Here is a 12,931-nt window from a genome sequence, read left to right as displayed (position 1 = left end):
AGATTTCTAAGCATTTAAACTCTCTGCTGCTATTTAACAGCACAATCGATGGTTCTGAAAAGGGAAAGACATTTGCAATGCTAATTGCAATTCACAAGTGGAGGTGTACTGAGTGGGTGGAAGAGTTAGTTGTTTGCTTGACGAGGGACATTGCAGAGCTGCTGAAGTTCTGATACTAGTAATTCTTTTTGTAAAACAATTATCTGGCTGACTAGAGCACAGGAATAATTTTTAAATCAAAGAAATCAATGAGGGCAGTATTTCCTCAGGTAGTGATTTTGTGGCAGGTTGTTCTGGTTGTCTCAGTGCTCCCACTGAGATGGAGAGCTTCCAGACATGGAGCTTGTGGCATCAATAATCTTTGCTAGGTCTTAGTGGTCTACAAGGCTTGTCTCTTCATCCAAAATTTTGTCAAATATGTATTGTCTTTTCCTATTTTATGGTATCTACCTTTTTATTTCTGAAAAAAAATGATATTTTTACCTTTGGCTTGACCTGAATCCGCCACCCTTATTTAATCTTATTTAACCTGAGTAGTGCTCTACTCTGTCCATACAGGTTTGTTGGCTCCAGCTGAAGCACTTGCAGAATAAAGTACACACCAGTGTGACAGAAGATGACAAAACTGAGATCTTTACTTCTCTCTCCCTCCTTAAGCCAGGGTGAATGTGCCCTGGACTCCACAGACTGACTCCATGCCATGAGGACATATGTTTGTGTATATAAGAGCACAGTGCAGAATCATTTCGGGGAGAAGAGGAAGAAAATAATAATTCTGATGCCAAGTCTTGTTAATGCCGACCCTCAAAAGTGTCAGTGATCTCTGAGCATGTGGGAGCAAGGAATAGCGAAGGCACCCATCCCCTGGCTCTCTGCAGTTTGCTGCTGGCCTCCCAGTGACCCCCAGGCTGTCCAGGTACAAGCTGGGGTTGGATGTGGTGTTGAGGGAACATTACTATGTGCACTCAGATGCAATTCTTAATTGGGTCTAGGTGAGAATTTCTGCTTTACACGGGGTAAAATGTACATGTCTGTGGCATACAGTTTTAAATACCTGAAATAATAATTTGAAAGGTCAAATAGTAATATGTATGGGGTCTTTTTGATTATTTTTCCCCTGACAGCTGACATAAGAGCAGCTACTATTGGTTATATATGCTCTGATCATTAAGAAATGGAAGTATGAAATTTCCTTGCTAAACAAATTTGGAATTAGAGCAAATTTTTTTATTTCCTAAAACAAATCCATTTTTTTCTGGAAAAAAGTTCTGAAATTTCTAATTAACTTCTGTTGAATTCAACAAATAATTACTGGAAAAGGGAGGACCTTGCAAAGGTAATGGATTTTCTTTTTCCATTTCAATACAGTGTTCTGAAGCTATTTTATCACATTCAACTTTACAAACCAGTTAAAAAAAAGCTATAAAAGAAATGCAATAATTAATCACAAAGCATTTTAATAATCTCCAGCTTTTCCCTGAAAAATCTTATCACCTCTTTAGTCAAAGTAAAATGTATACATTGCCTTCAGCAGTGTGTGAACATGATTACTCTGAAGTTCCTAATGTATCTAATACTATGATCTTAAATGTCTGCATTGCCTTGGACCAACACTCTGCATAGTCCTTGTCTGTAATCTCTGGGTAAAGCTGGAAAAATGTGACTGATTCCAGTGGGGTTAGTTAGAATACGTCGAGGAGTGGCTGCTAGCCCAACGCAGCCGAAGACTGAATACCAGAAAATGAATACCAGAAAAGCTGGATGTTGATGAAGAAGCAAGGAACGGTGACTTAGGTTCCCTGTGTGATAGTACAGACAGGTCTAATGGTGGGAACAGAGTCCTCCTTTGTTTCCCTTTCAGAGGGTTTCAAGAATCTTGCTGCTAATATTTGTTTGTGTTGCAATATCATTCAGTCTCCCTCAGGAGGACTGAGACCTGGTTGTTCTGGCCATGAACTGAGGGTGGCAAGAAGAGGGGCCAGGCAAAGGGAACCACAGGGACAATCTAGCACAGGGACGGTTCAGGATCTGTGCTCCAAATAGCCACTTGCCCTGCAGGCTCTAGGTACAGTGGCTAGATTGCACTTGTGGTTTTAAAAAATGTGACTTTCTCTTGGAAATACATGGAACAGAGGAATTTTGAAAGCACTGGTTCTGCATACTGATCTGTGGTTTGTAGATCATAGAATCATTGAATGGTTTGGGTTGGAGGGGACTTTAAAGATCATCTGGTTCCAACCCCTCTATGGCCAGGGACACCTTCCACTAGTCCAGGTTGCCTGGTTCAACCTAGCCTTGAGCACTTCCAGGGATGGGACGTCCACCACTGCTCTGGGTAGCTTGTTCCAGTGCATTACCACCTTCACAATAAAGAATTTCTTGCTAATTTCTAACCTAAACGTCTTTCATCTTAAAGCCATTCCCCCATATGCTATCACTGCATGCCCTTGTGAAAAGTTCCTCTGACCTTTCCTGTAGGCCCCTTCCGGTACTGGAAGACTTCTGCAAGGTCTCCTGGAGCCTTCTTCAGGGTGAACAACCTCAACTCTCAGCTTTTCTTCATAGGAGAGGTTCCCCAACCTTCTGATCGTCTTCATGGCCTCCTCTGGACTCTCTCTAACAGGTCCACATCCTTATGTTGGGGGTTCCAGAGCTGGATGCAGTACTCGAGGTGGGGTGTCATGGGAATGGAGTAAGAGGGGGAGAATCACCTCCCTTGGCCTGCTGGCCACATTCCGTAGAGATTTCCTAGTTTGGTTTGTAACAAGATAAATGAACCACTTAATGAACTATCAGTGGATCATTACATCCTGTGTAAATATTGAAAAAGTCAACAAATAAATACAGTGGACACCAGTTTAAAAAATCAACATTGATGAATTGCAACAGGACTGAAGCACAGTAAGATTCCTCTTTGAGGAAATGCTCCAAATGATCTCTAATAAGGTGTGTCTTAAATGGGAATGTGAGATTCCTTTAAAAGGCTCAGCAGTGAGGGCTCATCTGTTTTCTTGAGATCCAGCTGAAGGGGAGACAGCTTGGGGTGAGGGAAGCATGCCCGGATTGGGAACACTAGGCTGTGCCACTGCTCTGGGAAGGCTTGCTCAGATGGGAGGGCCAGGTGGCTGTTTTCATGGGATACAGAGCTCACGTTAATGAGCTGTCAGGACTTGTAGCTTGATGTGTTACTCCCGCTCCTGGACATGAATTGTCTGGAGTGGAGTGCTTGAACACCAAATGAACTTTCTGAGTGAAACCCCCTGGGCACAAAATTTTATCTTCCAATGAAAGTTTATTTTCTCTGAAATTTTCCAATCAATTATTCAACTCTCCTGCTAGTTTAAGCATGTAAAAATGTTTCTATGACTTGCCAGCCACCTCAGGCTGAGGTTTGGCTTACTTTCCCTTTTTGCACTTCATCATTACTTCATTATTTCTAACATTCTTTGGAAGTTATTATTTATTTAAATTGAAAGATAGTGGAACTCATTGCAAGAGTATAAGGTTAATCTGCACACCTGTACAGAGATTCTTCTTTCTAAAAACTCTTGAGTGTTTCTTGTGACTTTCACAGACATCCAGGCATTACTGAGGGTGTGACCAATGCTCTTCCTGCCTAACCCTACAGGCCAGCAATTTCCCTCAACTTTCCTTGGGTGTACGTCTAATTTTAAACAAAGCAAACTCACCCTTTCCATAGTCAAATATTAAAATTTGGTTTAAAAAACATTAGGGCTGTGATATAAAATCTAGGCAGTGTTAAAAGAAGATTGATGCTTTCTCCTTTAATCACATGGGTTCATGGCTTGGCACATGCTTGGCATGTGCATTTTCAGATTAATTGTGGTAGGATTTACAATTTCTTGAAATTCAGTGCTTCATCTTTCATCTTTAGCACTTCAAAGAACTTCACAGGGTTGTTAGCAGTAGCAGGGATTTTCACAAAGTTGTATTTTTAGCACAAAGTCTGAAAGAATGACTTGACATATAGTACAGTGATCATAACCTTACTCTAGGCACAATAAGCTGCTTAATTTACAACTTATACTAAAAATAATGTAGCAAACACGTGTACATCAGGTGGAATAACACGGCAAAGTGATTTTGAGGAGAATAGCACATGTCAGTCTTCACTTACGGCTACTTTCTGTTAGAAGCTGGGAGGAATTTGCTAAGACAGATTCAAATTCATATATAAATATAAAAAATAAAGGAAAAATATAAGAAACTCTTTCAGTGAGATTTGAGCCTTGGAGAACTAAAGCATAGAGCAATACTTCTAATATTTGGATATTAGAAAGAGAAGTAAAACTGTTCTGGTTTATTTCCTTCAAATAAATATGTCCAAATTTTAAAAGCCAAACCATTACATTAAAACAATAACAATTTCTAAACTAGCTCAGATTCAACTTGAAAAAACCTGGAAATATCTTGAGGGTGGGAATAAGAAGAGAAATCTGTTTTTTGTCAGCAGAGTGACAGCAGCTTCTTTTATGACTTTAGAAATGGAGAAACTAAAAATCTGTTGCATTATGTTGCAGAAGAAGAAGCAAACTCAAAGTCCTCTGACATAACTTTATTTTGCAGTCCCTTGTTAGGAGGTGTAGCTATAATTTAAAAATGAAAAAGACTAAATGTTCTTCATTTAGTGCTCATTCTTTTTTCTTTTCTAGTATATTGAAAAAAATGCTCAGCACAATCAAAACTATATGAGTGATAATAGTATTTTTGGTTTTGGAGTGGGGGTTCACAGTATTTTGGGCAGTGATTAACATAACAGGGTTGTAATCAGAGAGTTCAGATGTTGCATATAATGCATAACAGTAGGAACTGGCCCTGACAACCAGCATTTGAGCTATGTTCTTTCACCCTATAAAGACCATATCTCTGGGGAGAGGCTGTGGGACATCCTTCCCAAACAGCAGAAGTGCAAAGTGTGGCTGGATGTGCCAGAGATGCTGCATTCAACCTAAGGTCTTGCAGGATGCCTCAAGCCACAAGTCCCTCCGATTGATTTGGTTTGCGCAGATTGCTTTTCCCAACACTTGTCTCGCTGTGTTTCTCCCTTAATGCCTCCTCCTGCATTTTGGCCTCTGTTCTGCACAGACTTCTGTGTGGTTGCAGTGCAGTGTAGGGACAGACTCTCTAATGGCTCCAAATGTGCCACACAGAGCTCACAGCAACCTGGGGCGCTTTGATCTACTTCTGGCATCCGACATTTGCCTACCCAGCTCAAGAACTGGTGATCAGGCTATTGAACCGCTCAATTCTGTGTCAGCACGTCTCTATTCCACTTTTCCTGACTCACAAATCAAATATTTCATTCTTCAGCACCATGAGAGGCTCCCTCAGCAGCTGACATATTTGACAGCCACACTGCACTTCAAAGAACTTCGCAGGGTTGTTAGCAGTAGCAGGGATTTTCACAAGGTTGTATTTTTAGCACAAAGTCTGAAAGAATGACTTGACATATAGTACAGTGATCATAACCTTACTCTAGGCACAATAGGCTGCTTAATTTATAACTTCTTTTGGAAATAAAAATTCAACATCGAATACTTAGCGATGTCAAAGCTTCTGTATAAGAAACCCAGAAGTGCAGAAATGCTGTGTGAGCATTTATTAAAAGTAGCTCTGATTGCATTTTTCATTCCATAGTATGACTGATGACCTAGTTTTCTCTATATTGTTTATTTTGTGGATTTTTAGCTGCTAACATTACTGTCAAAGATACACGGTTATGAGAATACATTAGCAGACTGATTTAAGCTAAATATTTTCTGTAATATTTGGACCAAAGGAAAAGAATTCTGTTCTAGAACATTCATTATCTGAAATAAATTCCAGAGAACAATGGCAATATATTAAATCTCCCTGTCTGTTGAGTGCCCATGTGTCTTCTTTTTGACTCATCCAGGCACGTGGCCAATGATGAGTATTTCTAAAGGGAAAAATTATCTTTTAAAAATACAGCAGAATATAGCAAGGACAGTGAATTGACAAAAATTGTTCTACCTTCTCTTGGTCGTCTCTCTTCTCCTTCTGGCTTTCCCCATTTTATCCTTTTAATTTGCCTATTTCTTCCACATGGTATCATCCATCCCTTCTAGCTACTTAATTCAGTGAGGAATGGGAAACTGAAGCAAGTAGAACTTGAGCTTGCCATTATCCTAACGTATTGGTTTGCGTGGTATTGTGTACAGACATCATCTTTTCGTTTCTTCTGTTTTTAAACCATTTTCTTGTGTGGATGTGCCTGACCCACTGTGTTACTCTAAAGATGGGAATTGATCCCATGTGATTAATCTGTTACCTCTTTTGGCCTTCTCTAGGCTGATGTTCACAGCTCTGTTGTAGCTTGTGCGAACTCACTGCAAATTTACTCGGCTAATACCACCAGAAGTGCTTGTCTAGACACTTGGCAAATGTTTGTGGTGTATATTCAGACTCATCCGAGTGTAAGCAGTGAGTGTGTGTGTTGTGGACCACATTTTTCAGGCTACTTTTTTACGTGGTGGCTCTTAATTCAAACCCACATCGCTGTGAATTGTTGTGGATGCACTGACTCTGCTCTGTGCATGCCCTTGGTGCAGAGGCTGTGCTGCTGCCCTACCTCTGCTTCCTGCCGCCTGGTAGCAAGGCTTCACCATCACAGATCAGAGTGTGCCTCTGGGGTCTCTAAAACAGGCAGTGAGTTGGGTTTTCTTGATTAACACAGGTTAACATGAAATAAGACTACGGAAAATTCAAAGGCTGCACTAGACAATTCAGAGAGAGAAGCATTTTTCTGTGTGGATCTTCCTGGGGTCTTGCTGAATGAGCGTTACAACATTTTCTTTTCTCTTATGTCATGTGTACTTGTCAGCACTACTCCCTGCTCTAGAAGGAGGTATGTAAATGACATGTCCTCTATCACATTGCCTTAAATTTAGTTTTTCTGCACTACTATGAATGTGAAAAATTAATTTCAGGAATACTAATTCGTTCATTTCAGTTCCCACACTTAATGTATTTGGTGTTTTTTTACTTTTTTTTCTTTTTTAAAAACATTTATAGTCATGCTGAGTCTTTTGTCTATTTTTCTGGTTTATCCTAGACACATGGAAACACATTTCTAAAAGTTGAATAGAAGTATATCAATACTGTATAGGGCTTTCTGTGGATTTATCCACCATGTTTTAAGTTAAACTGGGGGATTTATTTATGTTGCATATTCTTTCATTATGTGAGTTTGTCTACAGAACAGAAAACATCAAAATAAAGGTTTTTATTCAAGGAAGTATTGTGAGGTTTCCTCCTTTCCTTTTGTAAAGGATATGAAACAGTGAAAAACCACAGACACTAAAACCTCTTAATATGAAGAATATAGTCTCTCTAAAATCTAGGTAGCATTTTCTTGCATCTAGATCCATATTCTATGAATCTTTGATGTGACATAAAATTGTAACTGCTGAGGTGGAGAGTGGAGCAGGAAGTCACAGAGAGCAGCAGCTGTCTGTTATCTTTCCTCATTTCTATCCTAGTCCTTATGGAGGGAAACCTCTTTTAGGATTCTTTTATTTCTATTTTTTCTAACTACATTTTAATTTATTAAACCCTTAGGTTAATCATGCAACAAAGATTTAAAATGAAACAGACCCTGTAAGTGAGCAGTGGTGCATATTGCAGGTGTGTAGGCATCAGAGAGCATTTTCCTTTCCTCACCTGCCTGACCCTAACCCTTCTGCAACTTCCTCAGCCTCTCCTTGACTCCTTCCTACCAGATGTGTCTCCCTGCCTAAGCCTATGCTGTTTTGTGATGGTTATCTCATGCTTTGGGGAGTGGAGACCTTATTTTCCAGTCCTGTCCCCTTTAAAACAATCTCGGTTGCTGGGGTTACAGATTACACGTTGAAAGCATGGTACTTACACAACCACACAGTGGGAACCCAGATAACTACTGGATATAAGATTTTCTTTCATCTATCCCTTACAAGCCTTAAACCTATTTTGTTATGTTATTTGCATCTCCAGGTTAAAGTGGACATTTTCACCTTAACTGCAGTCTTCTTACTATGCATATTTTTAAAGACCATGCTTATTTTTTATGTTGATTCAGGAGCCCCAGTGACTCTGCTTGTGCTCTTCACTGCCCTAACAGAGACTAACACAGCATCTCTGTATGAGTTTGGGTGGGCAGTTATGTTAGAAGGGTGAAAAGATTCCTCTGCTGCTGAATGCTGGTCCCTGAAGGCAGGATGTAAGTCTGTAATGTGGTTGTTTTGCCATTTTCCCCAGCCACTAAGGCAGACAGTCAAGCAGTGCCTTTAGCTCGTAGATTTGATTTATCAATTAGGCCAGGAGGATTTATTTTCAGTTCGCAAAGTGAATCCAATCTATCAGCATAGAGGGTGGTAGGGAGCATGTTCAGGTGGTGAAAACTGATTGATGTGGTATGTTTTTGGCTCCTCAGCATGCCCATGCTTGAGAAGGCAGTGCAGATAGCAGGATGAGACCAGCTAATGTCTGGAGCATCCTATTAGCCTGGGCCACGTACCATCCCATCTTGATCCAAATAGCCTCTGAAATCAGCAGAACCTTGTCAGTGTGAGACTGTATGCAGCTGTGCAAAGCCCACCAGACTTGGGTCTATGCCACTGGAGCATGGGACCAGCTCAGAGCAGTCTGGCCTGCTGACAGAGCAACTGCAGGTTGAGTTATCCACCCCTGCAGGGATTTTGAATTCATCCTTTATTCATAATGTGGCACTGCAGCTGAGGGATGCTGGTATAAATGTTACTGCTCTTGATGCCAAAAGATCTCTGAGTTGTTGTGCTTGTAGCTGGAAGAAGAAATGTGTTTGAATCTTTTCAAAATTATATACAGGTGTATTTGGTGAGCTGGGATTTGGATTCTGTAGGTGATGAGGAAACCACAGAGAGATTAAAATTAATACATTGCTGCGCCAAGGTGGGCTTGTTTAGCTGCAGCACAGTTCCTCACTAGTGAAAAAATGTGGATTATGGGCTTTGATGGAGAAAGAGTTTTGTGCAATCTTTGAGTATCTGTCTCTAAATATGACATTTTGATTTCAAATCTGTGGTTGAGAAACAATGAAAATTTATTGAGCAAAACAGAGCAAGCAGAAACCTCCACCTTTAAACTAAATGGCCAAGTTAAACCAGCTGAGCTAGTAACCTTTCTGTTCTCCAGCTTTCCCTAGGTATTATAAGAAACTGCCTAAATTCAAAACCAACAAAAAAATCACATAGGTTATCATAATGTAGGAAAGCATTCTTTTCATGATGAGGGTCATAACTTTGCATCTTGACTGAATAATAATGAATCAAGTAAAGAGTATTAACTAAAAACTAAATTTTAATTAAATCCACAGCAGTTGCTATTTTTCAATGTACATGGGAAGAGGCAGGGTATGATATATTTCCTTGATTGAAGAATTTTCAAGTTCCAGCTGGACAGCACTTTAATTAACTTCATCTTCTCCCTTTTCTCAGCTGAGGTCTCATTCCATTATGATTCTGAATCAATCTTAAATGTAACATTTTGGAAAAGACAGCTTTCTCACTGTGTGAATGCTAAATGTGTTTTTTCTTCAGTAGGCTGAAAACCTTCAAACTTGGTATTCTTAAGGTGGCAAATGTGGGGATGTGGAAAATCCAGGGTGAATGTGAGTGACGTGGGGAAGTCAGAGTGAAGATGACAGATGTGAGAAGTGTGTCCCATAGAAGGCTGGAGTGCAGCACATGCTTTTAATGGAGCTACTTCTGTTTCTGCTGTTTGCCAGCTGTAGTGTGGCACTGGGGATCTGCTCAGTAAAATGATAACACTAGCACAACAAACTGTTTGTCCCTGGCTGGTTGACAAACCAAGAGCAGCAGTATCATTGCTGAACAAGAGCTCAGAATCTCCTCCTTGTCATCCTCTCACACTGAGCTAATTGCCAACAGTCGAAAGACAGCATCTATTTCACAGGTTAAAGTTGAAAGAATTTGTAGCAAGTACCTGAGAGCCCAGGTCGAGGTTTTCCTCAAGTCTGATAAAGGATGTAGATAAATCTTCATGAGGGCTTTGCACAACTCAGGCAAAAGGCTGGAGGAAGGGACTTGTCACTAGTGGCAGCCAACACCAATCCTTCCTTCCCTGACAGTCACTGGAAATGCATTTTATAGCACATTTCAGTGGGTAAAATATGACAGGTGCTATGCATGTAGTAACAATAATTTATCTTTTCAAACAGTTTAGATTTCAAGAGAATGACACCAGCCAAATGGGGTTGGCCTTTGTAAACTGATCTGTTGGGAAGGCTCGCTTGGAAAGACAAGTGCAATGAGTGAGTATCCACACCATGTTTTAGAGCTGTGACTTTATTTCTACTTGGAAATGGCAGAATTAAGACAGACAGGGTGTCAGCAGACTAATAACATCTAAACCAGGCAGTTGTCTGTGAGTTTGGCGCATCAGAGAAGTCATGCCACACCATGTCACGTGTAATGTTAGGGAACATGATGTTTCAATTATTAAATCAAGGTTGATTTTTTTCCTCTGGATTTTGGTTTAGTGAGTTTCCCTTTTCTTCCCCTCGTCAGTATTATAGATAGGATAGCTTGGGTCTCAGTGTTTTTTATGAAAGCTTCTATTGAGTCTTCCAATTATCTAATTTATTTGGATTATTACAGTTAGAGTTACTGAGATCTCAGAGGCAATACTAGTGCCAATTTATTTCTTTTTATTTCTTTTTGTTAGTGCTGCTTGTAGTGTTACCTCTAGGACAAAAGAAGGGGAAGCTTTGAGTGGAGGTGTAGTTGTTTATCTCTCTCTCTTCCTTGCTGAGACAAAGTATGGCAGTGCTGCAGTGCAGGGGTACTCGAGCTGGCATTAAAATAATTATGTTGGGCACTGGAAGCATGCTGGCTACAGCAGAGTGGAGTCAACTGCATTCTGATTTTCCTTGCCAAAAGGCTTAGCAGCTTGGGCACCAATGAACTAATAACAATAGCAGTGTCTGAATAGGATTTTATGGGGGTGTTGTGGTTTAACCCCAGCTGGCAACTAAGTCCCATGCAGCTGCTCACTTACTCCCCACCCTGCCTCAAGTGGGATGGGAAAGAGAATGGGGGGAAAAAAGTAAAACTTATGTGTTGAGATAAGAACAATTTCATCATTGAAATGAAGTAAAATATAGCAATAATAGTAATAAAAAGAATAGGGGGAGAGAGAGAGAGATAAAACCTAAAAGAGACTAATTAAACACAGTTACTCACTACCCGCTGACGGGTACCCAGCCCATCTCTGAGCTGCAATCAGCTCCTTTCTGGGTAACTGCCCCAGTTCATATAGGAGGCACAGTGTTCTGTGGTGTGGAATGTCCCTTTGGTCAGTTTGGGTCACCTGTCCTGTAAACACTCCTTAGCAACAACCAAAACATCAGTGTGCTATCAACATTATTGTCGTACTGAAGTTAAAACAGCACTGTACCAGCTACTAGGAAGAAAATTAACTCTGTCCCAGCTGAAACCAGGACAGGGGGAGTTTGTCAGTCTGAATTTTTTCATGTTCTGTATATTGCTACCTCTCTTACTTCTGTAACCTTTTATCTCTCTTTTCTAACTTCAAAGCTATTTCTCAAACCAAGGGGCTGTGCAAGAATTCTCATGGTAGACAAATCCAACACCTTACACAGAAAATAGGAGTCAAGTTGAATGAGAAGATGGGATGGATTGTGGTGATCAGGTGCAGAGCTCAAGCAACAGCAATTCAGCTGTCCCCATTTGTTCCCCTCCCTTACATTTCCCATGCCTGTTCTCCCATTTATCTTGATCACCTCCCTTTCTCAGTGTCTACTCAAATAATTTTGTACCCTGGTTACTTTTTCCTCACAAGTCTCTTTTGCTACCTCTGTATCCAAACTTGGTGTTTCTGATAGGGTTACCTAGCCAGTCATCTAGCAGTCCCTGGGACCTAGCAAGGGTTTACTCTTTAAAATGTGTTTTATTCTCCCCTCCATTATATGTGAGATTCCATAGAATCATGGAGTCATGTAGGTTGGAAATGACCATCCAGTCCAGCCATTACCCTAACACCGCCAAGTCCTCTACTGAACCATGTCCTTAAGTGTCACATCCACACTTTTAAATATTTTAAATACCTTCCCTGGGTCACTTGTTCAAATACTTAGTAACTCTTTCGGTGAAGAAAGTTTTCTTAATAGCCAATCTAAACCTCCCACTTTGGCCATCTTCACATCACTCCCTCTTAACCATCTGTGAAATCTGGTCATCCTTCATGGTATCATCTGTATCGCTTGTTGACTTCTTGCTCTGTTTTCTGCCTTGATGAGTATTTTCTCATGGTTATTTCACTGAAAACTGAACCTCAGGGCATGGCCCAACCTTCTTCCAAGTGTCCCTTCGCAAGCTGGAAGGGAGGACTCACAGCATGGTCACACAAATGGTGACATTCAGATGGCCACTAAGGAAATTATGTAAGAGAGAGGAGAAGACAGGAAGAGTCAGAGACCCTCGTTGAACAGGAAGATGTAGCAGGTTGATCCATAGAAAAGTTAATCCCCAGGAAAGTCAGTCCAGAAGCGTGCATACAGGCACAAAGAAGAGATCAGCTGCTGGAGGAAGGAGAACTGTGGAGGGCATCAGCTGCTTTGAAGTGCAGTGAGAATTAGCACAGTTGGGAAATGGGGTGGCAGGAGAGGAGAGAAGAACCACTAACCTGGCAGATACTGAAACACAGATTTAAAAGAAACATAAAGATTTTAGTTGTAGGCTAGCTGTGTTGAAATTAGTTAGAATAGGAAGGAATTCGGGCCCAGCTAGAGTTAATTGGAATAGTTAAGAGAGCTGGACCTGAAAGGGTTTTCAAGATGTTAGTAATGGATTACTGAATAATTGATGATTTGTTATTTGCATGTTTGCTTAGC

At 40.6% G+C, this 12,931-nt stretch overlaps 1 protein-coding gene across 36 annotated transcripts in view; it reads left to right on the top strand.

Annotated features, from left to right (window-relative positions):
- Positions 1-12,931, top strand: part of LOC116440251 (collagen alpha-1(III) chain-like) — a 295,630-nt gene that overhangs the window by 166,479 nt on the left and 116,220 nt on the right. For 23 of the 36 annotated variants that reach the window (XR_004238482.1, XR_004238504.1, XR_004238493.1 and 20 more), the window contains 4 exons: positions 559-916; positions 2,479-2,671; positions 10,238-10,330; positions 11,616-11,730. The exons of 5 other annotated variants lie outside the window; for them this stretch is intronic. The gene's annotated coding sequence lies outside the window, so the exon portion shown is untranslated. The remainder of the gene's footprint in view (positions 1-558; positions 917-2,478; positions 2,672-10,237; positions 10,331-11,615; positions 11,731-12,931) is intronic. 8 more of the 36 variants (XR_004238505.1, XR_004238488.1, XR_004238479.1 and 5 more) reach the window with 4 other exon arrangements.

The sequence above is a fragment of the Corvus moneduloides genome, chromosome 2 (genome assembly GCF_009650955.1).
Source record: "Corvus moneduloides isolate bCorMon1 chromosome 2, bCorMon1.pri, whole genome shotgun sequence".
In the NCBI taxonomy this organism is placed as follows: Eukaryota; Metazoa; Chordata; class Aves; order Passeriformes; family Corvidae; genus Corvus; species Corvus moneduloides.
This window is presented reverse-complemented; position numbering and strand designations above follow the sequence as displayed.